We start from the raw sequence: 16,516 nt of genomic DNA, 5'->3' as shown, positions 1-16,516 counted from the left end.
GAACCTGCCTTTTCACCAATTCATAGTCCATCTGCAGAAGCTACAGTATTTCAACTTGGGTTCTCTTACAAAAATTCATATTTTTAACCCAACCGCTAATCTTTAAGAACTTTTTCTTTGACACCTATAGCTGTCAACACTTGACTACTGTAATTTTTTGTTAAATTTATAGTCTTATCTTCTGGTAATAGTGTCATGCATTATTTTTGAGAAAAAGAGATAAGCAACTGGGTGGCTTTTGCAATATTTTTCCTTCTTTTCTTCTTTAATACTGATGACTTCAAAACTATTTTAACAACAAATGCAAATCCCAGAATTTAACAGAAGAAAATACGCAAATCCAATTCTTAGATAAGAAGGAGGATCTCTCCCACACCATAAAATACCAAGAAAAACTATGACAAGTATTTAATAAAAACTACATATTGAAATAAATATATATTTAACAGAAAAATTGCAGCAAATCATAATTCAAGTCTGTCTCCTTTGGAGGAGGCAACATTTTGAAGGAGAGGTAGAAAACCATTCTGAAGATAAATAATACTCTCATGGGTCTGAGATTCTTTTCAGCTCTACATTCTAGGATTTCTTATTGATAACGCTCCTCGTAGGGTATTCTTAGGAGAGGTATGGCTAAACCAACAATGCTGCATGTGCCCTTTGCTTTCTACGGAGATGTGATATGTTAGGAGCACATACATCAGAACTCTGTGGAGTTTCTTGCTATCCTTTTTAGTCATTGTGCTGCCATAACAAAACATCTCAGACTGGGAAACTTGTAACCATAGAACTTTATTACCTATCATCCTTGAGGCTGGGAAGTCCAAGATCAAGGCTGTAACAGCTTTGGCATCTGATGAGGGTGTGTTTGTCATAGATGGTGGTATCTGGGTGTCTTCACTTGGCACAAAAGATGGATGGGTTGAATAGCTCACTTGAACCTCTTTTACAATGTCACTAATCACACTTAGTTGTCTCCTAAAGGCCTCACCTCTTTTTTTTCTTTTTAGGTGGTACTGGGGTTTGAACTCAGGGCCTTACCCTTGCTAGACAGGTGCTCTACCACTTAAGCCACCCTACCAGCCCTGCTTCATGTTGGGTTTTTCTTGAGATAGGGTCTTGTGAACTGTTTGCCCTGGCTGGCTTCAAACCTAATCTCTGCCTCCAAAGTAGCTAGGATTATGGGTGTGAGCTACTGGCACCCAAAGGCAGTCAAATCAGTTATTAGGTTTTAACACCAATGAATTTAGGTGTCAAATTCTCACCATGGCACCACACCCTTCCCAAACCCCTCCTTCACCCTCAATGCCTTTCCACTGCTCCGCTTTCAAGGCCCAACCTGGTGACCTCATCAATCATGCACCATCTTCTAGATTATAGGTAGAATTAGTGCCCTATTTTATTATAGTTTAATACCACCTGGATTGGTTGTTGACTTGTTTGTGCCCCGCCTGGGCTTTGCACAGGGGCTACTGTCAGACACCCCCACTAGCACGTACTGCGGATAGAGCATGAGGTCTACTGGGGATGATCTTAAGATGAAGTAGGAGAGCACACATTCCTCCGAGATCTCACTGTCCCACCCCTTAGTCTCCACACCCGTGGCCAGCCTGCCAGGATAAGCACCTTCATTTTCTGATGCTCCCCATATTTATGAGGTAGAGATCAGGGAGTGTTGTGTGACAGCAGCCATGGGGGATCCCTGGTTTGAGAAGTAGCCTTGTTAGGGAGAGTGAGCTTGTCTGTTATCCCGACTTTCTGTTGAGAATACTTACACGTTGAACCATCTCTTTGCTAAGATACCAAAAGACTAGAAAAGTTGGCTTTAGGGCAAACTGTTTATTGTCTGTTAGCTGTAAGCTGTAAGGAAAGGTTATGTCTTTCTGATTTTCCTGCCCTGAGTCCTAGCTCACGGCCAGTCCACATGTGCAGCAGACCCAGCCTGTTAACAACCCTTGGCCAGTAGGGACAGAAGAAGGAGGTTCCCATGCTCCAGACATGTCTAGGAGTTTACAAACACATCCATAAAATAGTATTCTCTAGATTATTCCCTGGAATTTCCCTTTTGTTTTTCATGATATTAATGATTGAGCAACTGAAGAGGCATAATCCAGCATTCCACTAAAGGGTAGAGATTCTATAGACACCTCGAGCAAGAAAGGCTATTTGTACGTTAGTCTTCAGTGTCCTACTGACTTTCTGACTTCTCCCACTATGTGAACTCCCACTATGTAAGATGTTTTTTATTGCTCTTCATGGCTTTCTAAGGATATTAAAACTTTTTCCCCATCTGTTCTACCATGTAATTCTCTAATACAAGTATGTACTGTTAACAGACAAGTTAGGCCCTGACTTGACTCTGGTGGGTAGTGGCTGTATGTTAGTACCTTCAGCAGATAGAGAACAGGGCAGGATGTGTTGCTGCTGCCACTGCCTTCACTTTGAAGTTCAGCTGAGGACACAATGGTATTTCATTGCTCTACTTTATGACGCATGAACCAGAGGCTAAAAGACAAGAGATTGTACTAGAAGTCATAGGAGCGCCAGGTAGAGATTTGTTTGAAAGACTGATCTGGAGAGGGCACCATGACGTCAATCTGTTGAGTTCAGGGTGACAACTGCCAGAAGACTCACTGAGGATGGACTTTGGTTTTCATTTCTGAGACCAAATAGTTTTTCTGAGTTCCTAGTGTCCACTTGCTTATTCTTTGTAAGTTTCAGCAACTATTGGGAAATAACTTCTCATTTTTGCTGTCTTAGTTTATCTCTGACTCCTTGGTGGCTGTTATATCTCTTGACTTAGAGGGTCTTTGGTTGATCTTGTTATACAATCATCAGTTTTAATAATAATCAATTTTCATTAGTAAGCAGCTATGCTAAATTACCTTGCTGCCCTACTATTTCATGTAATTTCTGCATATTATCTTAGTTGAATGTCCTCTGTCTTGTTCATTGTCATAAACATTGACTAACAAGAAGCCTCAATAAACAAACCTTAATAAAGAACTATAATCCGAAAGGGGAAAATTGACTTTTATATTTCTATGAACTTTCTTCTCATTGAATTCTCCCCTTAAAGTCTGATTCACTGACAACTGAATTTCAAAATTTGCTCCCTCTACACTTTTGTTGGTTGTCACTTTAGGGACATATTTCCAGAAGATCCTATTGCTGTCAATTCCCAGCCTCAGAAACAGGAGACCTGGGAACACATGGAAATGTCTACCTCACAGTGACCAAATGAAGTCACAAATACATCTTATAGTTGTCAGTCACTTAAAACTATCTTTTTATAAATAAAATTCACTTATCCTATCAGAATCAGCATCATTACATGTTATCCTAAATCACTAGCAGTCAGTCACAAATCTCTAGAATTTTTTGTAAGCAGGGAAATAACGTATCGATTGATTTTTGAATAATAACTTGAGTCTGTGGAATAAACACCACATTTTTATGGTATAAAATTATTTTTATATACTGCTAGAAGCGTTTATCAGATCCAAGAGTTTTCTGATGGAGTCTTTAGGCTCTTTTAAGTATAGGATGACATTATCTGCAAGTATTGATCATTTCACATCTTTCCTTTTTCTTTCTTTCTGTTTCCTTATTGTTCTGACTGTTAATTTAGGCAGTTTGAATAAGAGAGGTAAGAGTAGACACACTAGTCTCGTTTCAGATTTTTAGGGGAAACACTGTAAGAGTTAGTATAATGTTCCCCATTCATTATAAAGTTGGCTATAAATTTGTCATTTTATTATGTTCAGGTATGATCCTTCTACTCCTAGTTTCTTCAGGGTTTTTATCACGAAGGGATATTGAATTTTGCCAAAGGTTAAGATGTTTTTGTTTTGTTTTATGTTTTAACATGCTGGAGACTGGACCTAGGGACTTATGCTTGCTAGGCAGGTGCTCTATCACTGAGCTACATCCTCTGGCCATAAATCTCTGTAGTTGAATTAATGTAGTTAGATCCTTTATATTTAATGTAGTTTGCCATAATTAATGTTTTGTAGCTTTTGATGTGTTATTTAAATATTTTTCTGTTGCATGTTTTTCATTTCTCTGTTTTCTTCTTCCAATTTTCTTGTTTATTACCCAAACATTTAAAATATCCCATATTTCATTGTTTGCATTGTTTTTTTGTGGTACTGGGGATTGAACTCAAGTCTTTGCACTTGCTAAGATAGGACTGTGCTACTTCAGCCACATCCTGTCCTCCGGATTTTTAGTCATTTTCATATAGTGTTTCATGGTAACTTTACCCCAGTGGTTTCAGTCTTCAGTCCTCCAACCACTACCTCCCAAGTAGCTGAGATTACAGGCATGAAGCACCATGACCAACCCCTATATTTTATTTTTATTGTATTTTTATTTTCTGATATTCCAAGAGTTTTTTTTTTAAAGTAATTTTTTATTCTTTTTAGAGATTTCTTTTAGTCATTGTTTTATATTAAGTCTGCTGGTGGCAAATTTCTTCACCTAAAATATCTTGATTTCTTCTTCATGACCGAGGTATTTTTGAAAAGTATAGAATTCTGCATTGTCAGTTATTTTCTTTTCTCACTGTAGTGTTTGATGAAAAATTTACTTTTATTTGAAATTTTTCTCTGCTTTAAGGAATTTTTTCCACTTGTTTTCAGAAGTTTGATTATAATTTGTTTTGGTATCCTTTTTTTTTTTTTTTTGATTCATCATGTTTGGGGTTGGTTTGCTTATCTTCTTTATTCTGTGAGTGAATGTTTCTTGCCTAAATTTGGAAATTTTGGTCTTTATTTCTTTAAATACCTTTTCAGTCCCCCTCTTCCTTTTGGAGCCCATGACACAGTGCTAGAGCTTTCCATGTAGAGTCATGTGTTTCTAAAGCGATACTCATTCTCAGAGTGCTTTCTCTTATCATTCAGCCTGGACACTCTAATTTGTTCTGTGCTCAGACTCATAGCCCTCTTCCCCTGTCCCTTCTGCCTGGTGTTCACCCTATCTATTTAAAAACTTTTTGTAACTCTACATTTTAGCTTTAAAGGTTACTTCAGTTCTTCACACCTTCTATTTCTTTCCTTAGATTTTCTGTGTTTTTATGGATTTCAAGCATGTTTGTCTTTGCTTTTTGAAACATTTTTGTTTTTACCATACATTTTAAAATCTGAAATCTTAACGTTTTGGTATCTTGTTATAAGATTCTGGATCTCATTTAAATTTTATTTTAGTAGACATTCTCTGATATCACCCAAGGAAGGAAAAGGTGCCTTCTTAATGCTTCTGGGCTGGATGTAAAGGATTTCCACGTGGCTTCTTCCTCCATGATTGAGGATAGGAAAAGGGAGGGTACTTCTGGGTGGAGAAAGGAATCCGATCTTTCTTCTCAACTTCAGTTGGCTGGGAGTAGCAGAGGTGCCTCATTACTGCTTCCCAATTGGCCTCCACTGACACTGGGGTGAGTGCATCATCACTGCTCATTGGTGGTGAATGCCGTGAGTCTCCACTCCACCTCCATCGACACCACTTCAGTGAGGAAGGCAGTGTCATGGGGCCATGTAGGGTGGGAGATCTGGTTCCTTCTAATGTCCACTTCCAGCAGGATAGCTCACCTCTCCACTCAACTGTCTCTGACATCTACTGGTCTGTGGTGGGCACCTTAGTATAACCTGGTGAGGGGAGAAGTCTGGACTTTTGCTGGAGGGTAGGTGTGGGATGCATTTTTTTTCCTGTTGTATTTGTAGTAGAGTAGTTCTCGTCCATAAGTTTTCAGTCTTACTGTGCTGCCCCATTCCTGGTCTTTGGAGAGAGAGAGAGAAGAGGCTTTGCTTGGGGCTGATTGTATCTGTGCCAGTTTTTTTTTTCCTGGGCTTCTGGCTTCTCTACTGCCCAGCCTGGGGTTATTGAGCCAAAAAGAAGACTCAGGAAACTCATCATTGTGTCTTCTCTTGGTGTTTAAGATCACTAGCTGTGCTGCCTTCTCTCCATTTTTCAAAGTCTTCTTATGTTTGTTTATACCTAATACCCCAGATTTTCAGCTGTATTTGATAGGAGGAATAGAAAAATGAACATCTACTTCATCTTGCCAAAGGCAAGAGCCTTATTTTAAAAATCATTTTAAGGTTCATTTAAAAGGAAAAAGAGAAACAATTGGAACAGTTGCTCATCTTCCATACTGTTATGAATCAGGAATTCATAACTGGTAAGAAGTGGTCGTTACCTGGGGAACTTTAAAAAATACTCTAATGTCCAGGGATGATCACAGAGCAAGTAACCCAGATTTCTGGGAATGGGTCCAAGGCATATGAATTTTCTGAATAAATTCAAGAACATGGGTTTTCTGTGATGTCTATCCAGGCACCAAAGTACAAAAGCAACCATTCATTTTAACTACCACAACTGCAACACAGGTGAGAGGTGACTGATCTCCATGGTAACAAAGTTCCAAGCTCTGAGACTTCCAGAGTAGCATTAAATTAGTGTTTCTTGATCACATGTATTTTTGGACACAACAAATGTTAGTTATCTCCCTCAGTTAACAAAGAAGAATGTCTTGCTTCTGAAAAACTATTTTCCTAAAATGTTACTAGTTTCTTGCAAACAGTCTGCTAAAACCAATCAAACAGATGAAGTTTCTCTCACAACGTTCTTATACATACCCTTAGCTGTCAATGACCACACTGAGAACAGATGGTTTTTCAAACTGATCAAATGGTGTTCTTGAGTTTCTTATCCATGAGTGTGTTAAAAAATTGAATAAGAAAAGGGTAAAAGAGGGGGAAGGAAGAAGAGAATATATCAATTCCTAGGCCTCAAAGAGGAAGTGAGTCTTGCTGACCTCAATTATTCTCTGGCCATGCCATTTTCTCTCACAAGTCAGTTGGATTTCCAGGTCCAGACAAGCTAGAAATGTCCACATTTGTTTTCATGTTAACCACAAAACATATCAAACTCCATGATACAACCATATTTAGTGGTGCCACATTGGGATGAGCATCTAGACACCAAGTGTCACTAGACTGAGGAAGTGGTGGCAGTTGAGTCAAACATCAGTGGGCCCAAGGCCGTTGCTTGAGTGGGACTAGCATCCTTAAGATGGTAGCAGAAGCTACAGGTAAGCGGAGGCCCAACCACTGTGTGCAGAAAACTCTTCGTGCCTAACTGTGTGGTTCCTGTGCTTGACAGTGAGCTGGGGAGTCCTTGGAATGTGTCACCCAATGCCAAAATCTGTATCTAAAGTGATACTTTAGTGGAGTGGCTCAAGTGGTAGAGCACCTGCTTAGAAAGCATGAGCTTCTGAGTTCAAGCCCCAGTACTTCTAAAAAAGTGATCTTTCTGTGATGGGCCAACTAGTTCTCACCTTAGTTCTGTTCCATGGTTACACTGTCCTAAATTATTTCATCCAAAGTCCTTTTCCTGCAGCCTCTAATACACATTGCAGTGTTTGACACCAATGTGTTTTCACAACACACTTTTTATGAAACACACAGTGTGCTTCATAATACACTTTCATAATCAGAAACCTGCACTGGCTCCCTACTTCCTGATACAGAGAGAGTCAGTAGCAGCCTTGGGCTCTACAGTTAGACCAAGAGTGTGAGAACCTTTTCTGAATGTTCTCAGCTCCTGGATGATAGACTTGACATGTACTTTGAGTCAGACTTTGATATATACTTCTGGGAGGTATGATGCTTTATGGGCAAAGATACCCCTGTGAGTTTTGTGCTGGACCTCTTGCAGAGCCTTGGGGAGGAGTGTCACAAGGAATAAAGGAGGAGCAGCCAAGGCAGCAGAGCCCTCCTCCTAGGAGCCGCTCCCCAATCACAGCATTTCAGGAGGAGATGTGACTTAGGAAGGAGTGTGTAGGCCTGAGGAGCAGGTGCACAGTGAGAGCTCTGGAGAAAAGGAATTGGCTCCTGCGAAGAGGGAGAAGGACACTTTCATCATGTTCCAACTGAATGATGAGGCCAATTCCCACTATTCCATTTTACATATCTCAACTCCGATTGAGTTAAAAGTTGATTTCTCAAATGGATCATGTACTTATTTTACTCATAACTCTTTCTCTTGTTTATATACCTTCTATGACATCCATAGGAATACTTGTATATATTATACATATTGCATATAAATTAGATATGCTATACCTAACATGTATTTAATATATACTTATATTTCTATCAATGCATCTTCTTATCACTATTTATCTATTTCTTCTATGAACTCATCATTCCTCCTCCCAGAACACTTCTTTTGTTGTCCTGGACAGATGTCCCCTCTGTTCTCTGAACTCCTATGTCTGGTTTCACAACCCACTCTCAGCACAGTGCAAGGTCACCTTGTACAATAGTCTATCATGCACATCTCTCCTCTATGTGGTCATAGCTCACTTTAGGTAGGAAATATGTCCTATTCTTTTTTCTTTTTCTTTTTCTTTTATTCATATGTGCATACAATGTTTGGGTCATTTCTGCCCCCTTCCCCCTGCCCCGCCATTACCCCCACCCCCACTTTCTCCCTTACTCCCCCTTACCCCTTGCTACCCAGCAGAAACTATTTTGCCCTTATCTCTAATTTTGTTGAAGAGAGAGTATAAGCAATAATAGGAAGGACCAAGGGTTTTTGCTGGTTGAGATAAGGATAGCTATACAGGGAGTTGACTCACATTAATTTCCTGTACGTGTGTGTTACCTTCTAGGTTAATTCTTTTTGATTTCACCTTTTCTGTAGTTCCTGGTCCCCTTCTCCTATTGGCCTCAGTTGCTTTAAAGTATCTGCTTTAGTTTCTCTGCATTGAAGGCAACAAATGCTAGCTAGTTTTTTAGGTGTCCTACCTATCCTCATATCTCCCTTGTGTGCTCTTGCTTTATCATGTGCTCAAAGTCCAATCTCCTTGTTGTGTTTGCCCTTGATCTAACATCCACATATGAGGGAGAACATACGATTTTTGGTCTTTTGGGCCAGGCTAACCTCACTCAGAATGATGTTCTCCAATTCCATCCATTTACCTGCGAATGATATCATTTTGTTCTTCTTCATGGCTGCATTCTTTACTGAAAATTGTAGATTGGACTGTCATGTGTAAATTTTGAGAGTTAATGACACTGAAGTTGTGGAGTTATTGTCCTCTCACATTAGAGCCAAGCTTTGCACTCCTACTCCTGCCTCCCCAAACTTCAGTGGTTCTCCCCTGGCTATAAAATAAAGACAAGATTGTTACCCATGACTACAGCATCCTCTATAAGCAGGTTCAATAACACTCTTTATCTGCTCCCTCACCTTATCTGTCCCTCACACTCAACACTTGACCTAGAAAGTCTACAACCTGGAAAGCAGAGCTGCTCCCATGTCTATGCTGTGCATTGTGCAATCTGTGCCTCTGTGCACAGAGCCTCTGGATGGAGTAGCTACTGAATGTCCTCCTATCCACCCCTGTGCAATTCTCTGCCATGTGTCCTCTCCTTATCAAAAGCCAGTCTTGCCTCTTTCAACTTTAGCATTTCTCTGGTTCTCTCTAGTACAGCCAGGAGTGTGAAGCTCTGCCTATTGCTGCTACAATCTGCCTGTCTTCCAAGGACTGTTAACACTGCTGTGGTGCTCTGAGCACAGGTGGCTCTCCCAGGTGATTAGATGAAATAAGTATTCATTTTCAAATATTAAAATGTCTTTATAGCATTTAATATTCAAAATTAATAGAGAATTAAGACAAATATATGCAGCACCATAGAAATATCTCTTCCAGATTTAAGTAAAAATGTTGTTAAAAAGGGCAAACTATATAAATAGGAAATGCTTAAAAGAGAAAATCTAAATGGTGGTATTTAAATTTTATCAGGCTGAGAAACTTTTAAATGGTAGAATCATTGGCAGGAAGGTATTGCCATGAACCTGTCCATGCTTTTGAGAACAGTGTTAAATGATGGGAAACTAGTGATATTTTCTTATCTCTCTTCAAAACCCTTTGGTTGTGCATATCTTCTCATCTAGAGAAGTTATGGATGTGCTCAGAACCATATAAGAAAAGACAACACCATGATACTGTTCAGTTTGCAGAACTATCTTATCTGTTCACAAATAAAAATTGATTGAGTGAATTATGGAGATTGATATTCACACGATGCAATGTAAGTCAATCAAGTGTATTACATAAGAAGTCACTCTATTACATACTGGAACTCCAGGGGCCATGAAGTGTTGTTTGTGAAATGATGGGGTATTACCTGGTCAACCCCCTCCCTACCAAGTGCCTATAGGTATGGGATAAACCTCATCAGTGGAGGCTGCATGCCAAAGAGCCATCACCAAGTGTCCTACCTGGCTGAAAGAGAGAGAATTCAGAGTCTACACTATATGGAATAACAGAAAATAAATTCTCACACATGTGAATCTGAGAATTCGATCAAGTATGAGTGTGGGTTGGCATCATGTGGATTGAAGAGTGGGTAATGTCCAAATTTTCAAGCAAGAAAGCTGCCCTATTAATTGGGCTTTACAGAATGATAGAATTTTATCAGATATAAGCAATAAGAAATCAAGATACCATGTTACAATAATTAGTGTGAATGCTTGTACATTCATGGTTTGTTGAATCTCTCTCCTCTCCCTATAAATACAATGTATTCAAGAGAAATTTTAATGTTTGGAGAGATGATTCATAAAGCAGATAAATTCTAGATGTTAGCTATTCAAAATGTGCTCCTGGAGCATTACCCCAGTATCCCCTGGGAGTGGTTAGACTTTCTGAGTTGTGGGCCATGCTCAAGATATCTAGAATCAGAAGCTACCCTTTAATGACATCTCCAGGTAATTCCTAAACCCTCACATGTGTGAGAAGCTCTGGTCTGGGCAACTGTCAGCCAGGTGAGAACAGTGGAAGAGGGGCTCAGAATATCTCCACCAAAAAGCAAGCTGTGAATGGCAGTTCCATTTGGGCCTTGGTAATGAAACAAGAGAGTAGAACAGGGAATATAACTCCTCAACTTACATGAACTGAACTAAATACAATCCTCAATTCTTACTTCATGTTAAAATCATGCAGGGAGATTTTTAATGATGCCACATCCCAGGTTTTCCCAGGAAGATTTCATCAATGCCTTGGCAACAGGCTATACCAACTGAATTCTTTAAAACTATCCAGATGTCTCTCCCATGCAGTTAGGGTTGAGATCCCCATCCTCCACCACCTTTCTCCTTAGGTACTCTTAAAATCACTGTGAAGTACAACTTTCTTCAATAATTATTCATTTGTACTCTTGTGGTGAAACTGGCTACAAGGAATATGCATCATCAACAAGTAAACTGATCTGTGAATCACACTCTGGTTATACTTGCTGTTTCTTAAGTAGCTACTGACTTGTTCTCACAAAAGCATCTTGTATCTTTAAACTACCACTTTTCCTTGACACAATTCTAATATAGCCATATCTTAATCTATTAATCAGCTTTTTGCAGAAATAGTCTGTTCAAACTTTTGATTGTATTTAATGCCTTTAATTACATTCATACTGTTTGAAGTACCTCTCATTGTCAGCACTCATGCCTTTAAAAAATCCGTGTACCCTATCTGGAAAAATGAGAGGCATTGCAATAGATAGATTATTGTAAGCTGTGTACTTGATAATGGCAAAACCAGTCTGCTTATACAAATTATCGTAGATGGGGAAGGGAGTATTGATTTGAGTAAAGACAGCAGGACTAATTTAACGGAGTTGCATTTGAGCATATGAACAAACATCAAAAATACATTTATCTCTGAATATTCAGTTGAGCCATGTCTTGGTATGCTAATGTATCATTCTGTTGGCAAAATTGTATAGCTCCAATTATTGCCAGTTGTTTTGAATTAGTGAAAAGCAATGAAATGCACAAATTACCTGAAATGCTTTCATAGCTGGAATGTATCATAATTGAGCTCAAAACATATACAAGTTGGCCAATTAAAAAGCCAGAATGATGTGGACATGAAAGAAACAAGAAAAATCATTTGTACAAAGAGATTCAGTGGCTATTACACAAGAAAAATAACACAATGGACATTATAATGCAGAGGGGTTGTGTGGGTTTCAGGGGCACCTTGGCATTGGTTTTCCATAATAAAACACAACTATATTAGAGATATCATTTTCAAGTATTAACAACATCTTTACTTAATTCTCAACATGATTTCTACATTTTCTAGCATTGGTCATGAATTTAAAGAATGCTAACTTCCAAGTTACCAGATGAGGACCATGCAAAACTTAAGAATGAAAACCTAAGGTATTGCCTTTTCTCAAATAAATGTTTTTCACAATCACAGTACATTTAAAAGCTAGGACCTTCTGACCAAATAAGCAATAAAACTTTCTATTCATTCATGGAGAAAATGTTTTATTTCAGCATATTTTATCCCCTCAGGCTACAAGGAAAGAAGCTTTTCAGTTTGACAGTCTTTTCCTGAGGAGCAAGAAGCTGGAGAACAATCTCTCATTCATCCTCCCCTCTTCTGGTGAGGGGCTTTCGAGCAGCTCTTACTATTCCCTGCTGACACAAGAGCAAGTAAGACCTGAGGTCACAAAACACGACCAAAATTGTGGGAAGGCAGAGGTCAAAAGAAACAAGACAAGGGCATTGCATTACTACATAGCATCAACCAAATATTCATGCTCAAATTTTTATTTTTCGTTAGCATTTCTCCTCACAGATGAACAGATTAGTGTTCATTCGTTCCTAAATTATGGTTTTCCTTCTTGCTTTGTGCGTTATGTGTCTTGTTTAATTGAAAATGTTACCTTAAATGCAAGCTTTGGAAGTATAAGTGTAATAAATATTGAATAAATGAAAAACTTTCTTGTGGTTACAGTCCTTAACTATGAACCAAACTAATAAGTGAAACCACGAAACTTAATCCTCAAATATATCAAAATTTGATTTATTTTAGGCAGTTTTAGGATCAAAGAAAAAGTGAGATTTTCCTTATACCTCAGTCCCCATGGGTGCATAACCTTCCCCTTTTGTTGACATCCTCTACAGAGGACATTCGTAAATTTGTTACAATTTATAACACAATGACATGTTGTTATCCCCCTAATTCCACAGTTTACATTAGGACTTCTATTGGTGGTGTACGTTCTATGGGTTTAAAGGAATTCATAATGATATTTACTCACAAGTATGGTATTGAACAAAGAATAGTTTCCTGCTTAAAAAAAAAGTATCCATCATCTGTGCTTGGTTCTCATGTGTTCTTATACTAACCGAGGCGGGGGCAGGACTAGCTTCGTGGCAGGAAGCCCATGTGCTCAGTAGAGCCTGGACTTGGTGTAATGCTGATCCTGTTGGGGAGAAAGATATGGGAAGAAGAAAAGACAGCTGGTTGGACAGTCCAAGATTTCTGCAGCTGCTTTTTGCAATGTTGTAGCCAGCAGTATGCAGGATTGCTTTATCCTTCGTTCTTGCTGCTTGGATCCTGAAACAACTGAAACAACTATACCGAAATCTCAGTTAGTGACATGGCATCAGTCTTCTTAGATAGTATTTGGGCAGTGAATTTCTAAAGGGTGATTGTTCAGCATAGTAATCTCTAAGTGCATCCACCCTCGGAGTCCTCTCTCTTCTCCCCTCTGCTCCCATCCCCTTCTCTCCCCTTCCCTCTCCTCCCATTCCTTTCCCATTCTCCCTCCCTTCCTTATGATTGTTCAGCACAGCAATCTTTAAGTGCATCCAACCTCTGAGTTCCCTTTCCTCCCTTCCCCTCCCCTCATCTCCCCTCTCTGTTTCTTACTATATTTTTGATTTACGTTTTGCTCTACAACAAATTACCTCAAAATGTAGTGGTGTAGGAGTGACATATCTTCTTCATAGTTTCTGCGGTTCAAGAATGAAGTGTGACTTAGCTGGCCTCTGACCTAAGTCTCTCTTGAGGTTGCAATGAGGTCTTTCTTTGGGGCTGTAGTCTCATGTGAAGAAGGTGGAGCTGGGATGGAGGTGTCTGCTTCAGTGCTCACCCCGACAGTGGCTAAGAACTCTTGCTTTCTGTCATGTGGAGTTTTCCAGAGAGCTTCTGGGTGACCTCATTGTATGGCAACTGGCAATCTGACACAGAACATCTGCTAGTCAGAATCTGCTTAGCAGATACTGTGATCTTTTTGGGATTTTCTATCAGGAGTGACATCTTATCTCTTTTCCCATGTTCTGTTGGCTAGAACCAGACCCCAAAGTCCAGCACACACTCAAGGGGAGGGGATTAGGTGTTGAAAAGAAAACCACAAGTCAGAAGTCACTGCTGGAGATGTAGCCAGGAGGCTTCCAACCATACCTACGGATTTGTGTGCATTTATTTTATTTCCCTGAGTTACGAGCTGGCCAGAACTTCCAATATAATGTTCACCAAATGTAGGGAGACTAGATTTCATTGTTTTTGATCCTGCCCTTAGGAGGAAAGCAATGTGTCACCCATTAATTTTGATGTGAAGAGTGTATTTGTTGTGGAAGCATTGTATTTGGTTGAGGACGCTCACTTGCATTTACATCTTGGTACTTCTTTCTTTTAATCATGAACAGTTGCCTAATGTCTACTTACTTTTTTTTTGATGGTACTAACTCAGGTCTGACTAAGCAGGTGATCTACCACTTCAGTCACACCCCCAGCCCTTTTTGCTTTAGTTATTTTTCAGATAGGTTCTCAATTTTGCCTTGGGCTGGCCTTCAATTATGAGCCTCCTACCTATGTCTTCCACATACCTGGGATTACAGATGCATGCCACCATATATGGCTTGTTGATTGAGATGGGATCTCATTAACTTTTTTCCCTGATTGGCCTTGAATCTCTTTCTTCTCAATCTTGTCCTCCAGAATAGCTGGGATTACAGGTGCACACCACCAAAGCCTGTCTAAATGTCTACTTTAAGACTATGAGATGGGATGGTGGCCTCCAGGGTGGGCTTGGCCTGGGATCCACTGCTGCTTGGTGTCTGACTGTGGTGGGTGTGCATGTGTGGCTCCCAGGGCCTGCTGTGTGTATACTCCAAGAGTGTGACTTGGAGCTGATGTGAAAGGTTATGACAATTATTTATGCTTCCTGCTGCTCCATGCAGAATCCCGAAGCTCTGTTTTTGCACTGAGGACCTTCAACGTGACAATGGCTCAGGTTAAGGACTCAGTCTCTGAGAAAACAACTGGACTGATGCTGATGCTGTTCTGGATAAAAGCTATAGAAGAAATATATTGTGACAATCCACCACATCAGCCTGTGGCCATTGAAATATGGAAGGCTATAAAAAGACATAATCTGGCTAAAAGATGGCGTACGAAAATCATTGATGCAAGAGAGAAAAGCATGTCGTAATCTCCAGGAACATGAAAATTATGCTGAAAACACACAGAGCTCTCTTCTTTAAAGGCAGAAATGCTGGATACAAACAATCTTCATGCCGATCATGCTGAAAGTCACACTGGAGAAGCACAAGGCTTTTTCACTTGCTTGAGAGCAACTCTCATCATGGTAACATAGGAAACATGCTCCCGCCCACGGGAATCTGTATGCTGCATGGTGTTTCACAAGAGGATTTCCACATAAGAGCCAGGATGAAAACATGAGATGTGTAATATATGACATTGCCAGCCAGGCACACTTACATCTAAAGCATGCTAGGTCTTTCCATAGAAGCATTCTTGTGAAAGCATTTCCTGCTTTTCTTCAGACAGTTTCTCCAGAGGGTTATTTAAAGACAATTCAGCAAGTGGATTTTGATATATTCCACTCATATGTACAACAGAAGATTACGTTACTTCAGTTATCTTTGCATATTCAGGCATGGAGGAATAGATACTCAAATAATTTCATGCTGCTGATATTAATTTGCTATTCACTTTACAAAAATGGACTAGTTAGGGTTCTTGTTTAGAATGAATAGGAACTGACTTTGTTTACTTAAGAACAGGAAGCACTGGGGGATGCTGAGTAGCTCACAGAAGTGATGTGAAATTGCTATGACTCTAGAGTGCCAAGACACTGCTGAGACTGTGACACATGCACCACCATTGACACCACCCAATGGAGATTGACAGTGGCTGCTGTGCCATCCCTAGGAAGTCAGATCCCCTGGAAGGAGCTAGGGTAGAGGAAATGTCATTCTCCCTCACCCTTGAGGAGGGAAAATGAGAGGGCTCAAGTTAGTGCTAGAATCTACATGCAGAGCAGCCAAAACTCAGGTGTTGGGTACAGCTGGAAAATGGATCTATTTAGTGATCATGAAGAATGAACTTAAGTTTTGAGGAGTTATCAGTTGAGTTTATATCCCTAACAAACTTGTGTGGAAATTTATCCATGATGATAAAGACACTTATTTAAGGTAAGGTGGCTGCTCATAAGAGTTGATTTTAGGTCTGACTGGTCTGGCAGTTACTTTTTGTTAACTCCCAGTGCTTCAATTTGTCACTCTGCATTACAAAAAAAGTATTGAGATGATAAGTTTTCCTTTATTCTACTAGTGAATAATTAATCTATTTAGCAAATTATACTTATTGGCCTTTTAATGTTAACCAACTTTGAATTCTTAG

At 39.6% G+C, this 16,516-nt stretch overlaps 1 pseudogene; it reads left to right on the top strand.

The window, feature by feature from the left end:
• Window positions 1–15,020: 15,020 nt before the first annotated feature.
• On the top strand, window positions 15,021–15,861 carry LOC109674526 (NADH dehydrogenase (ubiquinone) complex I, assembly factor 6-like; annotated as a pseudogene).
• The last annotated feature ends 655 nt before the right edge of the window (window positions 15,862–16,516 follow it).

The sequence above is a fragment of the Castor canadensis genome, chromosome 6 (genome assembly GCF_047511655.1).
Source record: "Castor canadensis chromosome 6, mCasCan1.hap1v2, whole genome shotgun sequence".
Classification (NCBI taxonomy): domain Eukaryota; kingdom Metazoa; phylum Chordata; class Mammalia; order Rodentia; family Castoridae; genus Castor; species Castor canadensis.
The sequence above is the reverse complement of the archived record's forward strand: the minus strand, read 5'-3'. Positions and strand labels throughout refer to the sequence as shown.